At 43.5% G+C, this 25,533-nt stretch overlaps 1 non-coding gene across 1 annotated transcript; it reads right to left on the reverse strand.

The window, feature by feature from the left end:
- Positions 1-1,217: 1,217 nt before the first annotated feature.
- TRNAT-UGU (transfer RNA threonine (anticodon UGU)) lies at positions 1,218-1,290 on the reverse strand. Its single transcript has one exon. It is a non-coding gene; the product is annotated as a tRNA-Thr (tRNA).
- Positions 1,291-25,533: the final 24,243 nt, after the last annotated feature.

A 25,533-nucleotide genomic window follows, 5' to 3' on the forward strand; every position in this document is an offset into this window, starting at 1 on the left:
GAGAACAGATACTCTTGAGGGGTGGGTTTTAGGGTTTTATCATCACGTCCATGAACCTGCCCCAAGGACTCTGGCAGAACTGCCAAACCCGAGAAACTGGCTAGGATGATAATCCACTAGTAACACTGCAATTAGAACCAAGCACTGTTTTCCCAGATGGGATGGGGAGGCAGCGCTGCAAACAAGGGGTCATCCCAAGCAAACTCTTACGAGCAAGAACCCGAAAGCACAGCAAATTCAAGCACTCTTTGGGCCTCATGGTGTAGCACAGCTCCTGCCATAAGGGGGAATAGCTTCTCAGCCCCTTGGTCCTCTCATCGCAACAATGGCAAGTTGTATAGTCCCGTGTAGATCACCTCAGCTTTATCTACTCTTAGCAGAGAAATGAAGCTGGAGAGAAGTGATAGCAGCTGGGAGGGTAAAACACAGACTGCAATACTTGCAATACTATGCCACAGCCCACATATCTTTCTCAACACATCAAGTTGCAGCATCTGGCATGCCAAGACACAGCCTAGAGCAGCCGCTGCCTGCTTAACAGCTCTGCCACAGTTTGAGCCCTGTGCAGCATGTGCAGTTCAGGTGTTGTCCTTTCCCCTCACCAAAGCACAGACATTAATTTCCCTGCTTGATGTCTGTAACAATTGCCACGGTGTTTACCATGCTAGAAATAAATGCATTGCTCACGAGATTTCTGAATAAAACAACGGCATATTTTTAAAGCATGGTGCTGAAGAGAATTCGTGTGGACACCTAAAAGAGGAAGAAAAGAAAAAAAGGCAAAGAATTATTACACCCCCTCTGTTCAGCCTCCAGCACGGAAATAAAAATAACAGCTCTGCTTGCCTGACAAGCTGTGAAGAGTCAGATAATCCTGTCCAGTTTATTCTCCACTCAGGGGTAATTTGTTCCTTTTAAACCTCTTAACAGCATTTTGCCAAAGCTTCCATCAGGGAAATTGCGATGCAAGCCGCACACACATTGACTCGTTCCTCCCCATGCAGTTTTCCAAAGAGCTTAGTACTGCCCCGGACTCCCCAGTCAGCACAACGATATGGGTTGATTCCTCGGCTCACGTTATCGTTAACACTCAGATTTTACCAAGCGTTTGTTTCCAAACTGCTCCCCGTCATTACCATACCCCCGCAGCCCGTTCACTCTAGCACTTCGCTACCAAAATGACTTTCCTCGTTCCTAGAGCACCTAAAAACTGTCAGAGGCCCCAGCGAGGATCGAACTCGCGACCCCTGGTTTACAAGACCAGTGCTCTAACCACTGAGCTATGGAGCCACCGCTTGAGAAGCTCCACAGCTGTCCCTAACGACCCGGCACAGGCCTTCCCCGCCGCCCCCGGCCAGGCGCCATGACCTCGCGCGGCTGGGCGCAACGGCTGCAGCTCGCGGGTCGCAGCTGCAGGCGGCTCGCGCTGCAGAGCGGCACCTGGGCCGCCACCGGGAGGAGCCCGCGGCCCGCCGGCGGCCTCGCCGCGCCGGGCGGGAAGGCGGCGGTGCCCCGGCGGCCAGCGCCGAGTGATCGCTCACGGCGCCGGCTCCCTCGCCTCGCCTGGCGGGAAGGTGGCGGTGCCCCGCCTGCCGGCACCGGGAAATCGCTCACGGCGCTTCCGGCCGATCGACGCCACGGCTGCGTGGGGCGTGCGCAAGCTGCAGGAGGTGCGATGGAGGCGTTCGGGGAGCGAGGCGTGAAACGTGTGGCGGACGTGCACCTGCGCAAGGAAAAAGCCAAAACTACAAGAGGAGAACTCAGAAGTAGGTGAATGTTTGAAATACAGCCCGGCTTTTACAGGTTAGGAGTAAAAACTGCCGCGACAAGGCTGTGCGAGATGGTCCAAGGGTTTGGCTTTTTGTTTGTTTGTTTTCTGACAAGTCTTGAATGGCCTTGGGAAGTTTGAGCAGTGCTTCTGCAGGACACAGACGTTGTCCCGGGCTCCGAGTTCGCTTTGCTCTCTGACCCCCAGGGTACTACTGGGTGCTAACCTTTGAGAATGTTTCTAGCTTGTTCTTTCGCCTGGTACCACAGAGGGTGGAGACTGGGGGGCTTGGAGCTAGAAACTGGAAGCTTCGGAGCTAGAAACTGGAAGCTTCAGGTAGTAACTGAAAGGTGGAAGGTGGCAGTGGTGTAGGACCCGCTTAAGGGTGCCTGGATCCAGTGCAGGTGCTGGATATCATTGCTGATGATAAACAGATGCCTTGCGAAGTGCTTCCATTGCGTATGCCTGCACTGAGCTCTTATTTAAACTGTGTGCAGATGGTATTATTCCAGTCATATTTCTTATGGAAAGCAATATACAAGGCCTTGTCTTGATTCTGTAGTAGTACTTATTTTTGCAGAATTCAGACTTTGATCAGCGGGTGGGAAAAGGATGCAATAGGATAAAAACCCAGCCTGGCTTGTTAAGTCTTATAAACAGTGTCATAAAATGGAAATAAACCCCAAAGTCCACAGCAGGATTGGGGTCTTCAGTACTCTGTGCACAAATGTGATTTCTGCCCAGAGAGTTTTCCTGTCCAGAGATCTTCTCACATTAACCCTCTGATAGTTTGTAAGAAGTAACAGCAGTAAAATTTCAAATGAAACTCTGCACAATTATTACTGACTCTTGGAAAACCAAGCTCCATGCTGACTTAAAGTCAGCAAAGCAACATGTGTCAGGTCTGTCAACTCCACTGAATGATATTAATTACATAGGCACAGTAATTTAAATTACTGTGAAAATATTCAGTGAAAACAAGTGTTTAAATCCACTAAGTTTCCCTCTATATTAATTCAGAAAATAAGAAAGTGTAAGCTGTATTTCTAGTTATCAGGACAAAGATACTCTTGTTTAAAAGTGTGGAACTATCTATTGGACATTATGTGCTCTTGCTAGGGATTGTGACAGGATTATGCAAAATTAATAATCTATTAATTTTGATAATCAGGTGAAGATTGTTAATAACTGTGAAAACTGTTCATTAGCATTAAATCTTGCCAGAAAACTTATTTACAAAGTTCAAAATGCATGGTCTGGAAATTTATACACACAGGGAACAGGCAAAACTGGAACACTTTAAGAAGTAACTAGTAAATGCAAACATGATGTTGGAAGAGAAGGTTCTTGTGGTCAGTATACTGCTTGTGGTTAATTATACTGCTTATCCACTAGGTGGGTGCAGGAAGCACCTTTCTGCTTATGGCAGAAGGCAATTAGTGAATTACAAGAACCTTTAAGTATTTACTCACAAAATAGTATTAAACAGTACTCAAAGCACATGGAGGGGTTGCTGTCAGTGGACTCAAAGCCGTTAGAGGCTTTGGAGTTTGCCCAGCCTCTTTTCTCAGGAAGCTGGGAGTTTAGCATAGTCTCTGACCTGGCTCCTCTTGATTCCTGATTCAGCAGAAGCCTTGCAGAGGCGCAGGCAGGATGCAATGCATCTTGGCACAATGTCACACTGACTATGCAGGCCAATTGTGTAAAGGTGTTTAGAACCTGGTCCTGGTAAACTCAAGGCAGTGGAGTTTCCAAGCAGTTCAGGATGCAGTGAGGCAGCAGAGCATGCCATGCTACCTGCTCATCCATTTTTATCAATATAGCCTGAGACTAATGGGCCTTTGGATTAGATTAGCCAATCAGAATGTCACTTTTCTAAGCTTGACCATACTAGGTGAAGCCAGGGCTTTCATTTTCCTTTCCTGCAGTTGCTTCCCCCAGCACAGAAGGAGGGGGAGCAGGGGAGCATGTCTGGGCAAGCCTGAGTCCTTAGACTCAATGGCTCCAGATTCTTTGTCCTCTTCCCTGCAGTTGCTTCTCCCCACAGCAGAAGAGGGGAGAGCAAAAGAACGCGTCTGGGCAAGCCAGGACATGTATAAGCCTATTTTAGCCTATTTAGGTCTAACATGACAGGGATATGTCTCCTCTGAGGTACTATATGTGATAATAAGCTGTGTTGCAAGCTTTTTGATCTTTAAAACTAGGATGAATGCCAAAGTCAGCATTCATGTTTTTCTAGATAGCAGAGATCTCAGCAGAAGGCTTTGTAAGATGTGTGCTTGCATGTATCTGTGTATACCTGTGTAATGCAGTGGAAGTTTAACAACAAAAGGCATGCAGATTATTCATTATCAAGATGGCATTGACATGATTAGTTGGATACAGAACAAGAGGACACAGCCTCAAGCTACGCCAGGGGAAATTTAGGCTCGAGGTGAGGAGAAAGTTCTTCACTGAGTCATTGGATACTGGAATGGGCTGCCCATGGAGGTGGTGGAGTTGCCGTCCCTGGAGCTGTTCAAGGCAGGATTGGATGTGGCACTTGGTGCCATGGTCTAGCCTTGAGCTCTGTGGTAAAAGGTTGGACTTCATGATCTGTGAGGTCTCTTCCAACCTTGGTGATACTGTGATACTGCGTGATACCCTGGAAAACAGAAAAAATCCTATTACCTTTTAAAAGACTGTGCCAGTTTGAGGCCGTGAGCTACCCAGGACTGGACAACAGAAGTGACTCTTACTCCTTTTAGAGAGTAAGAATGAAAATACTGCACACTGATTGGAAGTTTAAAGATATTCTGTTTACTGATGCATGCTTGCAAAAGGTACCTGGGTGTCGGGGTACGGAGGCTGGCGAGAGGCGAGATCGGGGTACTGATGACTCGAGACAGCAGCTTCTAGGCATCTGTGCATCAGTACATCAGTACAACTTTATTAGGGTAGTGCAGCGTCTTATATAGTGCTCCAGAGGAGGTGTTTCCAGCCAGCCTGGGGCTGGCAGAAGTGGACAGTACAGATTGGCCCCAAGTTATGTGTAAGGCAGAGATAGGTTACCTGTGGTAAACAACCTGTGAGTACCACCCAGGGGGGCTGGCCAGGGTCAGCCCCCCTTGGGACTGCGTCCGCCCCAGGGGCCGGCAGATTCCACCCCCTGACGGCTGTGCGTGGGTTGCTCATGGTTGCCAGCTTAGGCCCCTGGGAATCAGTAAGACCCAAGGACACTTCCCATCACAGGGCCTGATGTTTACATTTCATGCTCCGCTGCAGGAGAAAGCTTCCCACACCTGGGTAGAATGGATACATCCACAAGCTAGGCTAAGTCTATCAGACTAAATTCATCTAGAAGCCTCCACCCCTTCATCCGCGGCAGAACTGAGAGTAGGCAAGTGCATCAGTGCATAAGAAACACAGAACATATTTAAGCATTATTAAAAACAACACACCACCTCCCCTCAAAACACCAAAAAAAAAAGTCAACCAAAAATTCCCTCTTTAGGAAAATTTGTTACATGTTGCCATATTGTTCTATTAAACCTCCTTTGTGTTCTGCTACAGCACCACTACTGCTAAGGCAGAACAACCGAAAAAGATCTCAGGGAGGTTTTTAAAGCCCTAATGGGGATGGCCCTGTCACCCCGAGGGCAAGGACTGCCCCAGATTCCAGCTACAGGACAAAGGAACTCTCTGAACAAGAATAATTGTACCACTTTAGTATTATAACCCTTACACTCTTAAGTAAGGCAGTCCTCGACAACTAATAGGCACTTTTACTGATTAAATTAACCTGAGAAAAGCAGACAATTCTGTGCTGAAAAAAAAAAGGCAGTACAGAATGCAGCTGATACTTTTAAGAGCTGAGACTCACAAAGACTGGATTGTACAAAACCTGCCTGAGAGCTGGCAGCACAGCTGAGGCGATTGACACTTAGCTTCTCACTTCGACAGTGACTAACGGCTGGAGTGAAAGATGTTCGCTTCTCACACACCAAAAGATACTTGATGAGAACAAAACTGATAGTGGCAGTACATATCAATGGGAGCAGTAAAGTGTTTTCTTCATTCTTCAAAGGGATCACTATCAAAAGAACCCCACAATGATAATTAGAAATAAATTCTTCCTCTCTTACCAGCATCTTAAATGACTGAAAATGAGGGTTTCAAAGCTTGGCTTTTTCTGTCCTTGTTCTCTGTTCTAGGCTCATTTACAATAGTATAACAAGACTAATTTTCATTTGGTCCAGGAATACTGAATCTTATTTGAGCAGCTATTTAGTCCAAAAATAAGAATCAACATTTGCATTCCTATCAGTACTCTTCTGTTCCTCTACACTGCTCTATTTTATCTTTCCTCCCCATCTTTAAGACATTTTCAAAGCCAAACCAATATCTATGATCTACTTGGCAGTAATCCTTTAAACATGTATTCTTATTTCGTGGGATATGAGTATCCCATCCTTTTATAACTGAGGGAAATTCTTTGCATTTGAAGTCTACAAATGCTTGTCTATATTAAGCTCCCAAAATCTATTATTGTGGTAATCTCTATCTCAGTTGGTACATCAGTGTCTGAGCTAGGAAACCCTCTGTTTCTTCAGTGCATTAGTATTGACAAAGCTAGTCCTTCAAATACATTTTTAATAACCTTTTTATATGGTGCAATATCACTGAAAGTTCACTGCATTTATTTTTGTCAGTTCAGAACATTGTGATTTCAGATGAAAGGAATAAAAATACTCTTGTGTTAGTGCTCACCAATTTAAGGGCCTCAAAATGTTAGTAATGTGAACATTAATATTCTGACTCGGTAAGTAAGCTGGTTCTGCACAAACTACAGTTGGGCTAATGGGAGAAACCAGAGAAGTAGCTTTGTGAATCAGGAGCACTGCCAAATTGCAGGGATCTTCTTTACAGTCACTGATTTATCTTTTTTGATTCTTTTTAATGTCATCCTACCAGAACAGTGGCATAGTCTGCCTTTCATGTTACCTGAGACATCAAAGGGGAGGTACTGAGGACCTGCCTCTTTACTGTTTCCCACCTTTTCCAGGCACTGACATCTAATGAGTACAACACACTGCAAAAATAGAACAACATCTCTATGCATGAGTGGCATGCTGGCCTTTATTGTGCCAGAGACTCCATCTAAGAGCTTTCATCTGCTAGAGTCTCTGAGACTAAGTCTAGTCACATCTAGCCATATGGTAGACAATGCTCATGCCCTGGACCATGTACTTGTCCTATGCCTAAGCACACCAGGTTGCAGCATAGGTTAGGACACATAGGTTAGGACCCATGACACAAGGCTGCAGGTAGGGGAAGAAATACCTGACAAGGTATTCCTCCATTGCATTGCACCCAGCTGGATGCCTCTTTCCCACAGCAAAACCTCCTTCTCTGGGCAAGTGAGGTTCCAAGGCAGAAAGTTCCTGCTAGAGTTGTGATGAACATCTGACTGGTAAGTCTCTTGGCAGTGAGGAGGAGACAAAGTCCATAGGAATGAGTTTGTAGAGTCAGCACATGGGTCTCCAATGGTCCACCTCAGGCAATTGCCTAAGTTCCTACCAAACTAAGGGAAGAACTAGCTCTTACGTGCCAAGTTCGATGGTCACGTCACAGAACCTGTATGCATTTCAGGAGCCATTAGTGGGGCTGGCACTGGCTGGGATTCTTCCTGGAAGTAAGAGTAGATCAGACAAGGAGTGTATTGATTTGCCCTGCACATTTACAACACTGCTTACTGATCTTGTCCCTTGGTCACTGGTGAGGTCTTTGGAAGAGGACATGCCTGTGCTGTGAATCAGGAGAGGATTTTGACATCATCCAGTCTTTCAAGAACATGAAATTTATTTTCCAGCTGTCACTCACAATTAATTAATATTTATTCATGCAGAGGGGTAAAATTTATTTGCCTGACATTAAGCTGCTATGCAGATCACCTGTGCATGCACTGTGCCAGTCTGTTTTCCTGAGCGAAGAAGAATTTCCTAAGAGTGGACCAAGACTACTTCCTGTAGAGGGACTGCTAAATCTGTTTGCTTCCCATCACAATGAAAAAGAAAGCCCCTTTGCATTTCCCTCTAATTCTTTCTATATTCACTTCCATTATGGGCTTATCTTTTCATTAGAAGGGCAGGCCAGGAGGAAGGCTCACCAGGCAGCTCCATTGTGTGTATGAGATAATACTGTAGCAAATGAAGACACCAAAGCAAGTTTCCTTTTTTAATGGGCAAGCTGATAGGAAATGAGTTCCCAGTGGGCCAGAGCTGGGACAGAGTGGAGTTCATATAAGATTTTCCACACCATTTCATAGCTATCCAGTTAAGAGCAGGCATCAAGCTACAGCAAGGGTCAACAAGTAATTTTCTCTGACATAGAGTGCATGCTGCTCATGCCATTAAACCATGTCAAGGTAATGCAGTGAATATTACACTGACTTGCCAAACTACATTAACTGTAATGCTTTCTCTCCAAGGCTCTAAGGTGATGCCTGTTGGAATAATGGTTGCAATAGACTGCTGGGAAATCTGACCTAGTATTAGCATCTTTGCAAAGGCTCAAATCCTTCAGCCTTCTTAAAGCAAGGGAAAAATATTTCTGTAAACAAGCACCCTAATATTAATATAAAATACACATTACAATTTCAAAAGAGAGAAGAATGGGTTCTTAAATGAAATACAGCACCTCACCAGCAACAAAGTAGGACTGGTTTTCTTTAAAAAGGAAAGAAACCATCAAAGGCTTGAATATTATTTCAGACAATCCTGGCTGTGAAAGCAAGAGCAGGACCCGGTCTCATATATAATGTTTGTTTTGCACTGTGCAATATTATGAGGAGTGGAAGCAACTCAATCTGCCATTCCTGTGGAAACATCATTGGGCATTACTCGAAGACCAGGAAAATAGGACTGAGAGCAGAGGCCCATTTTAGTTTATATAGAATTCCTATAAAGGCAGTGTATTTCACTGCAAGCTTGTATCATATCTCCAGATTCCTGAGTTATTTGCACTATTTGGGAGGGGGATTATCACCTCCTTCACTTCTCCATTTGATTTCAGCTGAATCCCCCAGAAAGCAGTACATCATTCTTCTCTACCTACGGTTTTTTTCATCCTCCTGTCAAAAATGACAGGTTTTCTTGCTTGCTCAAGACTTCTTTTTATAGTGTAATAAAATTTCACTGCTTTTAGGTGGCTTATTTAGAGTCTTGAGGCTATGCTAGTTGAAACCTAGGAGCTCTGTGTTCCAGGCTCTGTACCAATATTTGATTCTCCTGCTAAAACATTTCAATTTTGGTTGGGAAAAGAATTCAAGTGTTCACTTAGGCCATTTGTTGAAAGTTCAAGCAGTCTTTTGCTCCTGCTTGCTTATTGTCAATAGCAGTGTCTACTGTAAATTGAAACTCCACCAGCTGGAGTGATGGACTTCATCATCACCCAGTTGAGCTGCATCTGAACCTCAGCCTGATTTTCATATTCCTGCATCATCTGACCAGGAACCTGATTTTTATATTCACAAGCCACTGAGATGTTTAGAGGCCAAGGCTAAACAGTGCAATCACAGCCCAGTCTTAGTGATCTGGAGTTAAGGCCAATGTGAAACCTGCAAAAGGAAGTGAGAAATCTGTTCTTAGAAGTGAGACACATGGTCTCAGAACTTTCTGGGAAAAAATAAACTTTCATTTTCCAGCTGGAATTTTGTCTTACAGAAATCACACTTTCAAGTATTCAGTTATAATAGTGAAAAAGAAAGGCTCTAACCTAGAAATTAATTAACGTGGAAAGATCTGGCATTTTAATTAAACAAAAAAAAAAAAAGGCATTTGCAATTGATTAGTCCAGTTTCTAATTTCCCAAATATGTGTGGAGAGTTGCTTTTAAAACTGGCCCTTGCACATGCCAGTATAATTTTCTTATTGTTAATGCACTTTAAAAAACCATGCTGTGATTATACCATTCACCTGGTTTATATCACAGTGGTACATACTGAGCCTTGAAATGCACCTCTGAGCAGCAATATGCTGGAGCTTTTCATATATTACAGTATTATTATTTACTTACACAAATGGCAAAAAGAACTCTGCATTACTATCACAATGACTCCATTCTTATGTAAAGTAAAACAACAACGAAAAACCAACCTGACAGAAGTCATCATCACAACTCTTGGCAGTGTCTTCAGAGTGAGTTATTAAGGACTGTTCTGTCAAAAAGCCAGGTTTCTTGTTTTGAAAAAAGCCCAAAGAATTAATTAAAAATTACAGAATAAAGTGTCTTGGAGGAGCTATTAAGCATTGTACAGTAAATAAAATCAGTCTGTTTTAATATAGTAAATACCATGGGGTGAAAGTCATATTTTAGCATACATTTATTATAAGAAAATACTTAGATAATGAAAGTAAAGGAAATCTAATTTAATTTTCATCATTTATGCAGTTTGTTTGCTTATTTAATTCTGCTTGGAAAATAAAAACAGACCACTTTTTTCCCTTGGCAATAGAATCTTTCTGGTTGTCAGGCACTTGCCAAGGCTGCAGTGATTGGGTTTCAGACACCTCAGGGAAAATGGTTAAATCCTGAGTCTTGTTTTCAGCAGAGGGATGAACCGTGGAGTTCTTGGAAACACGTGTATGTAATTTGTCAGATCAGAGCCTACCCATGACTGCTTTGGAATCATAGAAAAATTTGAGTTGGAAGGGACCTCCAAAGGCCATCTAGTCCAACTCCCCTGCAGTCAGCAAGGACATCCTGCACTAATTCAGTTTGCCCAGAGCCCTGATGAGCCTGACCTTGGCTATCTCCAACGATGGGGCCTCAACTATCTCCTTGGGCAACCTGTTCCAGTGCTCCGCTACCTCCACGGTAAAGATCTTTCTCCTAATATCCAACCTAAATCTCTTCTCTAGTTTAAAACCACTGCCCCTCATCCTGCCACTTCAGGCCTTTGTAAACAGTCCCTCTTCAGCCTTCTTGTTGGCCACCTTTAGGTACTGGAAGGTTACTATTAGGTCTCTGTGGAGTCTTCTCTTCTCCAAGCTGAAATCCGAGCATGTTTCTGGCTTCCTGGTAGACGTCTCTGCATAACTTGCAAACTGTTGTTCATGATGAAATGTTACTAAATCTTACTGCTGACTTCTATTCAGTAATGATTTGTATATAATTTTGTTACATACTTCAACTTGATCTCCAAAAACACCAAGCAAAAATATTTATCCAGTTTGTAAAAAAAATAAGCTGAGCTGACAAATGTGGGAAAGGCAAAGAAATACAAGGAAAACAGGATTGCCCAGACTCACAGACCTCTTGCTGTGCACTTTCACATTTAAGATGACTGCAAATAAACCATTCTATCTTCCTGTTCTCATCTCCATCCTTTTCCTCTCCATTTCCCTCCCTTCTCCACCATATCCACCTCTTTCTCTCCTGCACAATGCATTTCCCCCTTTTTTCCCCCCAAACTCATAACACCTGGGTTCTGTTGGAGTCTCCTCCCACCCCAGGTGTCACCACTTTGCCCTCCCTACCCACTCCCCTTTTCAATCTGGGTCTTGTTGGAGTCTTCTCCCACCCCAGGTGTCACCACTTAGCCCCCTCCCACCCACTCCCCTTTATAAGTGGCCCCAGGAAAGGCAAGCCCTAAGCTTGCCCAATTGGGCAGAAGGATCCTCCTTGGATCATCACCGGTGAGTCCTCTGTGGTGCATCACTGGGTGAATGGTGGAGGGGATTCAAAGGCCGGGGGGCCTGGTGGGCCCCCTAGCTAAGTAGGGCAGGCCTCATGATTGCTCTGACATTGCTCACGGGTGCTGGGTAAAGGGAGTGGTAACTACAGTAAGTAATATTGTCCTAGGGTTGCGAGAAAATGTTTGCAACAACCAAGTTTCTTCAGTGCTACACAGGACTGTAATATGCCCCAGGAACCTCATTTTCTTTGGGACCTCAGTTTTGCTTGTCGTTGACTGGGCTGATGTGTAATTTTTGCAGATTTTGTTGTGTTAAAAAAAAAAATTAATTTAAGGAAAATAAAAACTTGGTGAAGCTGTGGGCAAATCTTGGCATTTTACTGATCTGGAAGTGATGGAAAATAAAAGCCCAGCCTGTCCTGGGAAATGGTGCACTGATTCATCTCCGCTTCCTGTAAATCCTCATCTCCTCTCCTTGGTTTGACACCCAACTGTATCTACTACTTCCAGGTGACCCAGTTTGGTTGAACTGATCCTTCCTACATGGCTCAGTGGGCTGGAGAACTTAATTGTTCTACTAGGTTCCTAAGAGATTTAAAGCAGGAGTCCCATTGATCGGCTCTCAGCTTTGTGTCAGGCTTGAAAGTGGGGATTCATTCATTTGAGTAAAGGGCTTCATAGCCTTTCTGAACTGGAGAACACCCTGTTCATCACCCAGGAGCAAAGAAATAACTTTCCATCTCTCTGAGCTGTGTTTTTAGCTCATCTCTATTGCATCCTTCTTTTCTGTTTCATAAGCCTTGTCCTCACCCACAAGCCTTTCCTCAAGACCAATGCTTCTTCTCATTTCTCATCTGGCCTGGAAAAATTCCACCATTCATCATTTTCTATCCACCATCCCCCACTCTACCATTATGTCTTCCAGCAAACCCTTTTGAGTATCAGCCCATGGATGGCACTGATAAGGGGAGTTCCTAAAAGCCACCCCCATGAGTCTCTCTGGAAGCCATCCTCTGATAATCACAGTATCTGAATCACAGTTCTGAATCAAAATGCAGAAAGTTTAGTGACAGTAAGCCAAACAGCATATAGTAGGCCATGCTTTCTTTGGGTCTAGACCCAAGGTTTATGTCACCTATTCCAACTCTTAAAAATCAGTGCCCACTCAAAGATGTGCCCATAAGCTGTTCCCATCCCATGCTGAGAGCCAGGAGCCAGCACTTGGGTTTGGTTTGGTTCCAGGAACGCCTGGGTTTTGGTCGGGTTCCAGACTTGCACTGAGCACAGGGAGCTGAACAGCCACTGTGGGTGCCAGCAAGGCATTCTCAGTTGGGTCCTATCAGTGACTGATTCTGCCTTGTTGAACACAATGAGCAGAACTTGGCTGAAGAGGAGTCACATCTGAAGAATGAGGAAGCAATTTTTCAAAGGGGTTCTGAGAGCTAGCTCCAAACAGTGTGATGCAAACCACTGTCAGAAGTTAGAAGTCTGCTTGTGAAAATATGGACAGTAGTTCTTGAGGACAGTTAAGCACATACCTCTCTTTTTACAGTTCCTCTTAATTGTATCAAAATACCCCTGTCCATCAGTGAAACACAGCTGCAGACTTTATCTCGCCAATGGGCTGAAGCTGGATCTGACATCCCTGAGTTTCAGGAGGATTCTAATCTGAATTATCTGCTTTCAATACTCTTTCTCTATCTATGTCCCTGATCTTTCATTGAGATAAAAATCCAACTCAGTATAACCCATTTTCAAGTCCTACGTTTGCTGCATACAGGGACATGAGAGATTACACCTAAAGTGATCTTAGCATTTACAATCCTTTCTCCTGAAGTTGTTAAGATTGTAACAGGGAGATTTTATTACAGTTTAATATTAAACATCTTCATTCAGCTAAGGTTGTTATAAGAACCTGATTTCTTGCAAATTCTTATACACTAGAGGGTGCAAACATCCTTGTAATGAGTCCAGAAAGAAGTGGTCTTACCAACACCAGCAAGGAAAGTGCCTGGTCCTGTACTAAAGCTTGCATGGGAAATAACTAACTTCTAAGTGATGTTTGACTCATACAAATGAATAAATAAGAGCACTGCTTTTGGTAACAGCTTTTTGATGTTTTCTGGGTTTATTTGTGGAGCAGAGAAAATGCTAATGTAGGAGTTATGTAAGAGAAGTCAGACTGAGCCTTCTATGCATGCCATTGCCTGCAGCTTTCTTGTGTCCTGTGGTGACTCAGACATTGCCATAAGCTTTGTGAAGGGACAATCTCAACTTTTTACCTCTGCATTTTCATATATTTGTGTCACAAGCTAGGCTTCTAACTCAGGCGCTGGCTGAAGTGCTTGTTTCAGAGCACATGTCCTTCTGTTGCTACATCAAGATCTTGTTCTAAGCAAGGCAATGTTATTTCACCTGCATGAGTTCCACCTGACTGTTGATTTTCTCAGCTTGTACCGACAGGGCATTTAAACACTTAACAAGGAGCAGTAGTGGTTCTGCTGAAAGTGATGGGGTTGCTCACGTGCAGAGTCATTAATTAGATGTTTATGTACCAGTAAAAGCAACAGAGCCACATTGAATACAAGCACAGAATTCCAGCTCCAGCAGCAGTAAGCCTTGAGTCCCTCTGCTTATGCATCGTTACTTATGTGTCTTTATTCACAGATAAGGAGCAGAGAGCATCTGAAGAGATAACATCCTCTCATGATAACGTATTCTCATTTTAGGTCACAGAAATCATTCTGCAGCTACAAAGAAATGCTTTTGAATGCAGGATCCTCTTGTGCAACGTTTCTTCTGTTGCATTTATTAACTTTACCATTCCTTATCTTAGTAATGCATAATCAGAAAGTCCCTTCTCCTAGATCATGTACGCCAGCAACTAAAATCTGAACTAATAAATTAAGGTTGGAAGAAAATCTCATGGTTTAATGCACTTAGGCTTTTACATCTATCTTGCTTTGATTCTGTTTGTCTAAATCTGTCGGAGCTTTCTAGATGTCTTTGCATCTCAGACACAAATACTGCCTTGTGATTTATGGAACCCTGCCTACATACCTCAGGCTCTCTGCCTGCAACTTGATACCATTCATGCCATCAACTTTTATTTATGCAGAGTGTTTTATATTACCTTTTTTAAGCTGGTGAAAGGCCTGGAACACAAACCCTATGAGGAATGGCTGAGGGAGCTGGGGTTGTTTAGCCTGGAGAAGAGGAGGCTCAGGGGTGACCTCATTACTATCTGCAACTACCTCAAGGGACATTGTAGCCAGGTGGGGGTTGTTCTCTTCTCCCAGGCAACCAGCAATAGAACAAGGGGACACAGTCTCAAGTTGTGCTGGGGGAAGTATAGGCTGGATGTTAGGAGGAAGTTCTTTCCAGAGAGAGTGATTGGCATTGGAATGGGCTGCTCAGGGAGGTGGTTGCCGTCCCTGGAGGTGTTCAAGAGAAGACTGGATGAGGCACTTAGTGCCATGGTCTAGATGACTGGATAGGGCTGGGGGATAGGTTGGACTGGATGATCTTGGAGGTCTCTTCCAACCTTGTTGATTCTATGATTCTATGCCACTTCATCACCACATCAAAATAAAACAAGTGCATGAAAACAGTTTAATGCATTATGGTTAAGTATTTCTTTCTAAGGAGAGTAAACCATTCAAAACACTCTTAAGAAAGAGTCCTGATTGAATATGGTGCAGCCATAAACTATCTGAAATGAATGCTAATAGAGAAGGACAATCACTGTAAGTTCTTCACAGAGAGAGTGATTACCCATTGGAATGGGCTGCCCAGGGAGGTGGTGGAGTCACGGTCCCTTGAGGTCTTCAAGAAAAGACTGGATGAGGCACTTGGTGCTATGGTCTAGTTGACTGTCTAGGGCTGGGTGCTAGGTTGAACTGGATGAGCTTGGAGGCCTCTTCCAACCTGGTTGATTCTATGATTCTCTGTTGACTTCAGAATGCAAACAGGAACTTCAGACTGATTCCTGTTGGCCCGTTAGAATTGGCTGAATTCTGCAGTGTGTTAACAGTTGCTTGGCGATGGCATATAAGCTCCTCTGTCTTTTATCAGTAGAGGTATAGTTAGAACAATACCTATTACTGAACTGGGTAGGTATGAAATTAGTTTATATTGTGCCTCTCTTGGAGAAGGCACTTGGCAGTAAAGTGAGTTGTTTAGGCTGCAGGCAGAAGCAGTGATTTTTTTTTTTCTTGGAGCTATCTATGGAGATAAAATGAAACTGAGGCTTTGTTGTGGCTGTTTATCTGAAACCATCAAAAATCTTTTCTTGTGTTCATGTGTGCAGAGAGAAAGATTCTCCTTCAGACGTCTTCTCTGAGTGAATTTCTAGGGATGTGACAACACTAATGACTAGAACCTATTCAAAAAGGAAATGCAGCAGTACTGCACAGCCACCTCCTCTCCGCTTCCTCTTCTAGTACCCCTTCACCTTCATCAGGCACACCTCATGAAGTATCTAAGCTTTGAACTGGGGAAACATACCGGAGATGAATTCCAAAGACAAGAATCAGAAGGACACTCAGGCACTTTTCATTTATTGTTGCAACTCCTTTCTTTTAAGTGTGTGTCTTCAAAAATGGTGTTCACACAGCAGCAAAATTCAACATCTGCAGCAGCATTCACACCTAGCATGCAGGGTGCACAGTCATCACAATAGGGAATTGTGATGGTTTGGGTGTTCCCTGCCCCCCCACACTTTAGAAGTCACCCAGACTACTCTCAGCCAGCTCTGGGAGTATAAATGAAGCTATTTATTTACAGCTGGCACAATATACAAGCAGATATTTACAGTACATACAGTTATAGACAAAAATAGACAAGGTAAAAGTAATACAGAAACACAACTCCCCTCCCAGAAACCTGAGTCCCCAGGAGGGGCTCTCAACCACCCCTGCACCTTCCCCCTGCCCCTCTCAACCTTACCCCAGTCCTAAAGAAGAATAGAGGTTCAGCCAAGAGGTTAAGCAGCAAAGGTGAGTGGCAGGTGAGGTTAGGGAGCTGCAGCTCAGCCAGAAGCCCAAAGCAGAGTGTGACAAAATGGTGAGAGTGTTATCTGATGTTTTCGTTTCTTCTTCAGCAAGACTCTGAGGGGAGTAGACATCACCACTGTTTTCCTTTCACAGCCTATGATCTAGTTCTCACCAAAACATTCTAGCTTGCTGCAAACTAGCACAGGAGTGGTTAGCAGACCAGTGTGGTTTAATTTCTGACTTTGTGAGGTCTTAATTATGTCTTTCAAGTTAGAATTGATACTCATAGCTTCTGCCCTCCCACATGAATACCCTAATAGAATCACAGAATCACACACAATCACAGAATGCCAGGTTGGAAGGGACCCAAAGCATCGTCTGTTCCAACCTTTCTAGATGGTAGTGTAGTTCAAATGAGATGGCTCAGCACCCTGTCAAGCTGAATCTTAAAACTGATCTGTGTAGAAGAATCCACTTTACTTGGGAGATTATTCCAATGTCTAACTGTTCTCATTGTGAATTTTTTTTTTCTGAATTCCAATCTGAATCTTCCCCGGAGTAACTTGTGCCCATTATGCCTTGTCTTTTCCACATGACTCCTCATAACAAGGAGGTAAATAGCATGGTTATAGGCTGCTTTGAGGTAGATTTTAGGTAAGGGCTGTGTACCCAAACAAAAAAATTCAAATTTTAGGCCAGCTTCTCTGGTGTCTTATCCAAGTGAGGATTAAAAAAAAACACCACCCCCCAAAAAAAAACCCAACCCTATGAATTGTTTTAACTACAATTGAGTAATTTCAACCAAAAAATTAAGAATGCTTCTACTTTGCAATAGACAAGTTTGCAGGTAGTACTTTGGGGCAGAGGAAAGTTTGGATTTGAGTATCTCAATCTGAGGAAATAATTTATCTTTCATCTTTGTGAATTCTCTTAACAAGTCTGCTAGCTACTACAGAGATAACATGACACTGCTTGCTCTTTCTCCAGCTACACTTTATAGAAAACAGCAGCAACTGCTACTGGACCCACACAGTTGATCTCTATTGCTGGTTTTCAGATCACATACTATGTTTAATCAGGACAGACTAACAAAGGAATCTCTGTTTCTGAAACCTGAGTGTAACTCTGTGGTTTTATGTACCTGGCTTCTGCAGCTTCTTGGTAATGAAGCACTTCTGTGCACAGATGAAAGCAGAAATTTACTACCTTTGAAATGACATAGGGTGGAGTAAGATGCTTTGAGTTCCTAGCACTCTACTGGCAGCACTTCAAGGAGACCACAAAGCAGAGGGACTCTCAAGTTGTCAGATGCAGAAATACACCAGAATACAGGGCATGTACTGGTTAAATTTAAGCAGCAGCTGAATACAGATTCCATGCAACGACAGAATGTTTGATGTTTGAAGAGACCTCCTGAAATCACCTAGTCCAAAGCCTCTGCTCAAGCAGAGTCACCTGGAACCAGAACTGTGTCTGACTGGGCTTTGAATATCTCCATAGAGGGAGACATGACCTCTGGGTAATTTGTGGCAGTGGTTGACCATTCAGAGTGGAAAAAAAATGAAATGAAAGACTTCTTGTGTTCATGTGGTTTAACTTGTATCACTGGGCAGTACTAAGAGGAGTTTGCCTGCCTGCCTTCCTTCTTCTGAAAATTAATTCCTTCTTCCCTTCCTTCCTTCCTCCTTTCCTTCCTTCCTTAAATTACTTAAGTCCCTTAGTCACCTTCATGTTAAGTCCATATTTGTCTTGTATGAGAGAACTTAACACAATTCTGATGTAGAACTGAACCCATCATGCAGGCATTTCTAGTTCCTGTCTTGCTGTGAGTCTTTGCATTCACATTCCTTTTCTTTTTCAGTCCTCAGCCCTTTGGTGCAACTTCCAGCAAATGTGGAAGGGGTAACAGTGGGTCAGAAGTAGGTTCAAAGCTGTCAAATTCATTGTGCCAACAAGCACTCACAATCTGTGAATGATTTAGGTATTCTTGCAGTGCAGGTCACTCTCACGTTCTGTAGAAGGAGCTTCGTTACCAGCCTCACTGCCTTCCGAAATGTGCCAAATGCTCCCTATTTCATTAATCATCCATGCAACTTTCCAGTGTACTTCATGGAAAAAAATACAGCATTTTTTGCTTGAGCTGCTGGGTTCTTATAATGCCTACGGTACTAATCAGTCATTTACACTGATTTAAATTAGCCCAGTTAATATTTTTCCTGATAATTTGATTGCAATAACCAGACACAGTAAGAGCAGTTTAACCTGAGCTTAAAGCTGGAGTCACAGATGAAAGGTTTGATCACTCATTCTTACCTGAATTCCTATCCTGCAGCTAAATAACTGCTTTCAGCTAGCTAAGTGAAAAAAATTAATTCTCAAGTAGAAATATAAAATGAAGTGGAAGTGCAAAATTTCCCATTAAAAGTGGAAAAGTCTCCTTAGGAGAAAAAGCACAGCTGGGAAGATGGGCAAGTTGAAAAATGGCTTTGGCTGCATGGTAAGCAAGCAGTCATGTCCTAGAAGAAGCTATCCAGGGGTCAAGCAATAGCAGAGCCATCTCTCCACTTCTTCAGTTGCTGAGGGGGACCTGGAAGCACAACTGTCTTTTTTGGGCTATGTGGGAAGTTCCCAGGAACACCAGTAGAGTTGGAGGGGATGTGAAAGCCAGGCTGACCAGGAATGACCTGTGGCCTTGGCAGAGGGTGAGAAGGGACAGAGCACCTGCTGGTCAAACCTTTGTGAAACAAGAACTTCATAAGCATTTCCATCCTAGCTTGATGCACAAGAACTCAGCTGACACATGCACAGTTGCAGTGGCATTAATATGCTTTCCAATCTTAGAATCATAGAATCAGTCAGGGTTGGAAGAGACCACAAGGATCATCTAGTTCCTACCCCCCTGCCATGGGCAGGGACACTCTACCCTAGATCAGGCTGGCCAGAGCCCCAACCAGCCTGGCCTTAAACACCTCCAGGGACGGGGCCTCAACCACCTCCCTGGGCAACCTATTCCAGTCTCACCACTCTCATGGTGAAGAACTTCCTCTTCATGTCCATCCTGAACCTACCCATCCCCAGCTTCACTCCATTCCCCCCAGTCCTGTCACTCCCTGATATCCTGAAATGTCCTTCCCCAGCTTTTTTGTAGGCCCCTTTCAGATACTAAAAGGCCACAAGAAGGTCACCTCGGACCCTCCTCTTCTCCAGAATGAACAGCCCCAACTCTTTCAGTCTGTCCTCATAGCAGAGCTGCTCCAGCCCTGTGATCATCCCAGTGGCCCTTCTCTGGACACACTCCAGTACGTCCACATCCCTCTTGTAATGGGGGCTCCAAAGCTGGTTGCAGTACTCCAGGTGGGGTCTCACCAGAGCGCAGCAGAGCGGGAGAATCACCTCCCTTGACCTGCTGGCCACACTTCTCCTGATGCAGCCTAGGGTCTGGTTGGCCTTCTGGGCTGCAAGTGCACACTGCTGGCTCATGCTGAGCTTTTCATCCACCAGCACCCCCAAGTCCCTCTCCTCAGGGCTGCTCTCCAGCCAGTCACTGCCCAGCCTGGATTTGTGCTTGGAATTGCCACGACCCAGATGCTTTTACAGTGCAAGGGTCCTGGAGCACTGGAGCTGGCTACCCAGAGAGGTTGTGGAGTCTCCTTCTCTGGACTTTTGAGAAACATCTGGATGCATTCCTGTGTGACCTGCAAGATTATATGGTCCTGCTCTGGAAGGTGGGTTGGACTCAGTGATCTCCAGAGGTCCTTCTGACCTCCAACATCCTGTGATCCTGTTTGCACAACCTGTAGTCAGAAAAATGAGAAATTAAATTATCAGGAGAACAGTGAATAAGTATTTAAAAATAAATGTTATAACAAAGTAGATAAACAGGATTGTCATGATCACATTTAAATCAACAAAAAACTTTTCCATTTGTAGTTGGTTTTGTTTTAAAAGAATGCTGCCACAGAAATTGCAGTGTACCACAGATTTAGTCATGGTGGATTGCAGAAGCCAGGTGGGGCTAGCTCAGATTTGATGCTGGCTATAAATATAACTAGGAAAAAAAAACCCAAACCAACCAACAAAACAAACCCCAGGTGCCAGGAATCTGGTATTAATGAGAAACTGTATAAGAACAAATCTCTGGAACAAGATAAAAACACCCAGCATTTTTTTTCCAGGTATGCACAAGGTTATAAATTGTAGCTCACTATTTCTAACAGCATGACTGCAGCATACAGTTACAACTGAGCAGATACATAGTGCTTACAGGCTACATTCTGAAAATGCTGCAATGGGTTGTGAGCCCTGGAGCAAACCTGTATTTGCTGTTGCCTCAAAGGGTCAGGAAGAGTTGGCATGGCACACTGGTGTGAAGGAGCTGCAAAGAGCTCCCGGTTTTCTCTCACTTGGAGGCTTGTGTGCACTGTAAAATTAGATGTGGGCTTCTTGGTTGTGAAGAGTGAGGGAGTTGATGGTATTTGTGATGGATTAAATAAAGAGAAAATATTGCAGGGTGTTTGAGAATGACTGTAACTAAACACTGCGGTTTTGACCGATCACATAATTGTGTGCTTTAAATAATGCCAAGGAAGTCATCTGAGGTTATAAATGAATCTGTCCCTAAATTCCAGTGAATGCATCTCCCCACCTTTTGCCTTCTGTTGTTAAAATTCACCAAAGCTCTAATCTCACTAATACTTATTCCTGAGGCATGCAAACTAGATTATGGCTTTAAAATGCTAGGCTTTCTGGTATCTCTCTCAAGTCCTACACCATCTCTGTTGTCTGCTTTGCCTAGCATGATCAATGTTGTTTTCATTGAAGTAGTTCCACCCACATCACTGTTTTTAAAGCTATGGCAATTGTTGTCATCCCACAGTCATCTAATGTTAGGATCTAGAGTTCTGGGCCTCATAGCCGTCATCTGCTGCAACCCAACTGAAAATCCTAATGAGATCCCCTCACTTCACAGGATCACAGGATGTTAGGGGTTGGAAGGGACCCAAAGAGATTGAGTCCAACCTCCCTGCCAGAGCAGGACCACACAATCTAGCTCAGGTCACAGAGGAGCGCATCCAGACAGGCCTTGAAAATCTCCAGAGACGGAGACTCCACAACTTCTCTGGGGAGCCTGTGCCAGTGCTCTGTGACCCTTACAATAAAGAAGTTCTCCCTTGTGTTGAGGTGGAATCTTCCATGCTGCATTTATATCAATTGCTCCTTGTCCCATCTCAGGGAGCAAGTGAGCAGAGCCTGTCCCCCCCATCCTGGCCAGCCTTCAGATACTTATAAACATTTATCAAATCTCCTCTAAGTCTTCCAGACTAAACAGCCACAGGTCCTTCAGCCTCTCCTCATAAGGCAGTGCTCCAGTCCCCTGATCATCCTTGTAGCCCTCCATTGGACTCTTGAGCAGATCCCTGTCCCTCTTAAACTGAGGAGCCCAAAACTGAATGCACTACTCAAGATGGGGTCTCACCAGGGCAGAGGAGGAGGAGGAGAGCCTCCCTTGATGTGCTGGATGCACTGTTACAGCAACCAAGCCCCTGGCATACAGAATAAGGTAGTACAGTATATTAAACCATATTCAATATAGGGAAAAGATTAAAAACCCAAACCAACCAACATAGAATCCTGCTTGTGCAAAGCCGGCAACAATTTCACACTTGATTTTCCTGGGCAGGGGTTTGGCACTGAGCATTTAACATTCTGCTTTCACTTCTATAATTGTCTGCTAGTGTTTCACATTTTATGATAACTGTTACCAATTTTTCAAATATTGCTTTCTGTTTCATGAGCTCTGAAACAAAAAAATTCTGAAAGTAGAGGATAGTTTGTGTCACCCACCAGCAGAGTGAATAGGAACCTTGTGGAACCTTCAACAGAGAATCAGCTCCAAGAGTTTGCAGTACTTTTGTCATGGAGTAGCTCTAGCCTGCAATTTGATCCTCTGCTTTCTCACTTCCTATGTTATGCTACTACTGGCTGCTGGAATTTGAGGTTAAAAAAAAACCAACCACAGAAAACTTGCCTGTATGCAAACTACTGTCAGTGCTGCAACAGATCTTTTTGTCCTTTAATGTGTTACATATCGTTCTCTCAGGTGTTAATTTAATCAGCAGAATGAGCTTCCAGTAAGTTTTATGGGAATTTAGAAGATTTTAATAAAACCCAAACAGATGAGAGCCTCTTTGCTATTACAGTGCACTGTTAGCAGGAGGTTTTTCACCTACCTCCTTACAAGATAAATCTTACACATGACATGCTTTGCAGTTTGAGTTCCTATCAGAAGGCAAAAATGAACACCAACATTTCCTAACAGCTAAGTGTCACATATACCATGATTACAAGCCATGTTACTGTTTCCCATACTCTGGCATTTAAGCTTGGCCTTATCCAAGTTCCCCATCAATCACAGCACACTGCTTTTTGGTATCATGTCATCATATTTCCATAATCATTAATCATGTTATCCAATAAATCCTTGAGCTGTTATTTAAGCTGCTCTCTTAACAGCTGTCCACTCACATATTGCCAGCTTGGGTGCTCATTTACCAGCGTGCCTTTGATCTGGGAACTGTTCAATCAGATCAATAGAATGTAAGGGAAATGCAAATGGTTTGAAACAAGAGAAATTCTTTCATGTGGAATATTCACATTTGGAACAAACCTTTCAACTCTGCAGCTGAAGCTTTTCTTTATAATGATAAAGTTCATTATAATGATTTAACAAATTACAGCTAGGTAATGGTAAAGCATACTACATTTAGCAGCAAAGTGCTGGGTGTGAGAAGCTGGTAGCTCTCAGTCACACATGCACTGGCAAGCCCCCTCCTTCCCAGTGACCCAGGAGATGGGAAGCCAGACTTTTCCCTGTGGGGGACAGATGTAGTGAGAGACAAAGGCCATCTGCATGTTCACGTCTGTGAAAAACAGCCTTGTTTATCCCTGTGCCTTCCCAGAGGTCTCAGACTGGCCTTCTGGATCCCTTTGTGGATCCTGGTCCACCCTTCAGATCCTTTCCCATCAAACTCTTTCACTCCCTTTCATGGCCTTTCCTGCTCTCCTGTGCATCACTATCACAGGACTATTGACTATGGGCTACCATTTTTGTTGGTCTGTTTTTGATGATAGGTTTTATCATGTGTGAGAGGACCTCTTTGGCTTCAGGCAGAGGTACACCTCCTGTCTATCTATCAAGAAGATGCATGAGGAATAAGCAAGATTACTTAATACAGTTTACTGACTGTAATGACTGAATGCCAAATGCAGGTATAAATTGTAGTGAAGCTGGAAAGCTGATTAATTAAAAACATCCTAATGCTACAGACAAATGCTCAACTGTTAAATATTACTTTATCAGCATCATCTTACTCTTCCTAGACTGAGGGCAGATAATGATCAAGTATTTTTCATCTTCCCCTGGTGAAGCTTTCTTAGACATTTTATTATTTTGAAACAATAGTTTTTCTGCAACCCTGTTTTTTAACGGTGCCAACATTCTTAGTCACAATTTACCACGGTGTTATATAAATTTCCCCTCTAAAAAGGACAAAAAGGGAGGAAGAAAAAGTAATGTACACCTCTGTAAATTATTATACTCTATGCTTTGTTCATTGAAGTGAAAGCTGTATGATAAGTGATGACACATGGCTACATGGTTCATCATTTTACCACAAACCTGCACAACCTAACATTTGTATCACAGTACCACCTCTGGGCCTCCAATGGGGCGACCCCACTGGGTGCTCAATGTAGTACACATATAATGAGTGGCAGGCCATTCCTCAAAGGCTTTTCAAGCTAGAGGCAACAGATTCCAAATAATCAAAGATTCCTCCTTTCTCCAAACAGACAAACATTTTGTTTCCGTGACACTTGTAGCCACAGGTACATTGGTCAGAGGGTTAGGGGGTGGGAGAAGAACATTTTTTTTATGCCATAGGTAGAAAAGAAAATAGTGTGTCTTAATGAGACACAGAAGAGATGCAGTGGAGAGCACCAGAATAATCTTGAAATAGCCAAAAGCAATCTTCCCGTGGTATAGTATAGATTTCTGTGGTGCAGCAGTATGGTTTTACTGACTGTCATTCAGGATAATTTATTTCCCTCTTTCCTCTCTACCCCTTATCAATAATTTAGTCCCCAAGTTCCTCCTGGTAAATACATGATATATGTGCACATGTATATAAATGCAGGATTGAATCCACAACATAGCAACAGGTATTTGAGCACAAGTCAGTCTTTCAATGTAAGTAGTTACTAGGATATGATAATTTATGCAAGATTTCTAAATAGATAGATGTGTAACTAGTCATTGACTAGTAAATGTAAGGATATACTTGATCTCAACTTCAACACTTTATTAGGGAAGGTGGGCAAAACCTGATGCAATTTGGTATTTTCATCTTGAGAAGTGTCTTGGTTCTAGTTTAAGTTTCCCAGAGACTCAAAATATAGCTAACAGAACCAGTGCAATAGTAGGATGCCTCTCCCTCTGTCTCCACTTTTGGAAAGAAAGGAATTAGATGTAGAGAGGAAAAGGGTAAACCACACAAACTAAATAGTCCTGCTTCGATTTGGAAATGAAAAGAAAAAAGCCTTTAACTCCCCTACCTTAAATACCTTTTATTTATCGTTACAAAGAAGTATAGGGAAGGGAAACAAGATACAAAAATGTATATACAACCAGATTGATGGCAGTGGATGGAGGTAGAATCAGGAAGGGTTTGTCCACCATGGGGAAGGATGGCCATGTGGTAAAACCAGGAACAGCAGGAACAGGGATGGTGCTAGCAGGCAGGGAGGTGAAAAAGGGAAAGAAACAAGAAATTCCTGTGCTTTTATAGAGGCCCTAGACGGGAAGTGGTAGTGGGCTAACCACTACACCTGGGGTCAGGTTCAAGATCCACCCCCAAGAGGAATCAGGAGGACCTGGGGTCAGGTTCAGATCCACCCTCTAGGAGGGTTAACCCTTCACAAGAAGGTACACTATAGCTTACTCTGGAAAGAATGGAAGAACTTGAAAGACTATCAAAAGGTTCTTGCTGCATGTCATTTGCATATGAAGCTGAAATCCAGTCCACCTTCCACTCAAG

This window comes from Pogoniulus pusillus, chromosome 1, assembly GCF_015220805.1.
Source record: "Pogoniulus pusillus isolate bPogPus1 chromosome 1, bPogPus1.pri, whole genome shotgun sequence".
NCBI classification, from domain to species: Eukaryota; Metazoa; Chordata; class Aves; order Piciformes; family Lybiidae; genus Pogoniulus; species Pogoniulus pusillus.